The following is a 2,921-nucleotide window of genomic DNA, read 5'->3' on the forward strand; positions in this document are numbered from 1 at the left end:
CATATTCAAGTAAAATGAAGGCCTTCATTGTTGGTAATATATGTAGGTGTATGTATTTATATGTGTGTACACATATATACACACATGAAAACACATACATACACATAAACATAGACAGCCATGTATTTATAAATGTAGATATATCTTTGGATATGTGTGGGTATTCATGTGTATGTGTGCATGTATAAGTTCATGCATGTGAATATACCTCCTTCTGTACCTCCCTTTTTTGGTAGAAAAAGAGTATTTTTCATCAATGGTCTTTTGGAATTGTGGATAGTCACTATATTGATCATACAATTTTATAATTTCTAAAGTTATACTAGTAATTTTGTCATCGAAATATTAATTTTATTGCTGAAATTTTTCTCTTGATTCTGTTCATTTCATTCTTTATCCATTTATAATTGTTTTCAAAATTGCTTTTTTTTTTTTTGAAAGGGATATCCAACACCAGGGAGCAGTTTTATTTAGAAAACAATTGTACCAAAAGACAATATGGATACAGATTAGTTAAAATAAGAGCTTTAAAATTTGTGGTCACAGCTCCAAATTGCTTCATTTAATATGATGTCAAAACTGACTATGGAATGTTAAGCCAATGCACAAGACACACACCTTCCTAGTCAACATTCTAGTAATTTCTGGTTGTATTAAAACAAGCAAACAGAAAACCAAACCAACAAGCAGCACATGATTTAACTCTTTAAACAGGACTCCAAATAAAGCCACTTTATATTGGCTAATATTTATCTAAATGTTTTTTAAAAAAAGAATGTGATGAGGTGGGACTGCCTCCTTCTTAAAAATGTGTTTCTAGAGCTACTAAAAAACTGGCATTTACAAAATAGTTGATAAAAATATTCCTCTGAATCGTCAAGAAGGGAGGTAACAGGGACAATTGTTAAAACACTTGCTGTAAGATGTTATTCAGATTTGGTTTCTTTCTCCCCTGCTGAATCAGAGACTGGAACCTTTTCATTTTTAGTTCCTCCATTTTCTGCAGGCAAGTCATCTTTATTCTCCTCTTGGTTAGCAGCTTCTGCTTGTTTTCCTTTTGTGTGAACTTTTTTGTCCTCGGATTTATCCTTTCCAGCTGTCTTTTTGGGTTTAGCTTCAACTTTAGCAAGGACTGGTTTAGCTGACAATCTGGCCGACCTCCTCTTGGGCTCCTCCTTTACTTCCCCTTCTGCAGAGTTCACCTTCCTCTTGGGCATCTTGGCTGCGAGTGTGGATAGGTTCGCTCTCCCCAGACACGGGCGAGCGCCGGCGGGAGCGACTGAGCTCCAGGGTTGGAGGAAAAGGGCTGCAGCTGTGGCTGCTTCTTCTCCGAAGGGTCTCTGGGGCCTCGACGCTCCTCCTCCCACAGCTGGGCTGCCTGGACCCGCAGCCGGAGCAGTCCGAGGACTAGATGGAACCGGATTTAAAATTGCTTTTAAAAAACAATATTGTTGGAATGTAAATTATTCTTCAAGGCTGCTTCCTTTACCATTGCATCAGTTCAAAGAAGTCTTTCTACATGTCTTTGAATTAATCTATTTTCTCATTTTTTATAGTACATTAGTATTCCATCACGTTGAGATATAACTTACTAGTCATTCCCCAGCTGATGGAGATGCTTTTAGTTTCCAGTATTTTGCCACCAAACATACACACAAAAACTTTCTATAAATATTTTTGACATAGGTTTCTTTGATCACACTAAAGTATGGTACAAGCAGCATTATACCTGGGTCAAAAGCCATGCAGTGTTTGGATAATTTTTGTGTTTGATGTCAAAGTGCTTTTTGTAAAGGTTGTGCCTTTTCATAGGTCCACCAGCAATATATCAATTTTCTTGTTTTCACATAGCCTCTTGCAATATTTTTCATTTTTATTTCTTGTAATCTTTCCCAATCTGGAGGTTGTGAGGAAGAATCTTAGAATTCTTTTTATTTGTGTTTCTCTGGTAATGATTTGGAGTGATATACATATATGTATATATACATAAATATTTGTGTATGTATGTATATACATGTATGTGTATGTGTATACGCACATATCTTAGATGTGTTTCCTTCAGAATTGCATTTTTTCCTATCCTTTTATAATCTATCAATTGGTAAACAGTTTTTATTTTAAAAAATTATAATCAGTTTCTTATATATTTTTAAATAATGAGGTAATTTTTTTTAGTACATCTTGTTATGAAGCATGTCAGTGTAAATCAATTTTTTTGCCATAGCACAATCCAAATTTCCCAGAAGTTTCTCTCAAATAGCAAATCTTTATCCTAAGACCAAAATTCTTTATGTTTATCCAATACTAGGGAACTAGTCATATTGTCTTCTGTATCCATCTCTATTTTTTTTAAAGTACCAAATTGCTTGGAGAATTGCTTCTTTATAAAATAGATTGAGATTTGGAACTGGGATATTTCTTTTGTTCAACTTTCCTTTTATTATTTTCTTTTAAAATATTGATCATTTTGCCTTCTTTCAAATTTTGTGTTTCTTTTTCTAGTTCCATAAAATAACCCTTTGGCAGTTTGATTCTCATGACATGAAATAAGGGTTAGGTATCACTACTGTTTCTATTGTATTGATGCTTCTTATCCTTGAGTAATCTTGTGTTCAATTATCTATTTTTTAATGAAGGATGATTTGTAGTTATATAGTTATATATTTCTTCTGTGTATCTTGGTGGGGAGAGCCCCAAATAATTTATAAACTCAAAAATAATTTTAAAATGCACTTCTCTATTTCTTCTTGCTCTTTTATAATTTAAATATAAAATTAATGATGATTTATATAGATTTATTTTATATCCTAAAAGTTCTATTTTCTTGCTGTGTTTTTAGGATCTTGAAGTATATCATGATATAATTTACAAAACATGACTATTTTTCTTCTTTTTTTAAAGCAATGGGGGTTAAGTAACTT

The 2,921-nt window shown here is 33.0% G+C and overlaps 1 pseudogene; it reads right to left on the reverse strand.

Moving 5' to 3' along the window:
* Window positions 1–412: 412 nt before the first annotated feature.
* On the reverse strand, window positions 413–1,392 carry LOC138148147 (non-histone chromosomal protein HMG-14 pseudogene; annotated as a pseudogene).
* Between the last annotated feature and the right edge of the window lie 1,529 nt (window positions 1,393–2,921).

This window comes from Petaurus breviceps, unplaced genomic scaffold (genome assembly GCF_028583685.1).
Source record: "Petaurus breviceps papuanus isolate PSGF00001 unplaced genomic scaffold, PetGlider_PUasm1.0 90822, whole genome shotgun sequence".
Lineage (NCBI taxonomy): Eukaryota > Metazoa > Chordata > Mammalia > Diprotodontia > Petauridae > Petaurus > Petaurus breviceps.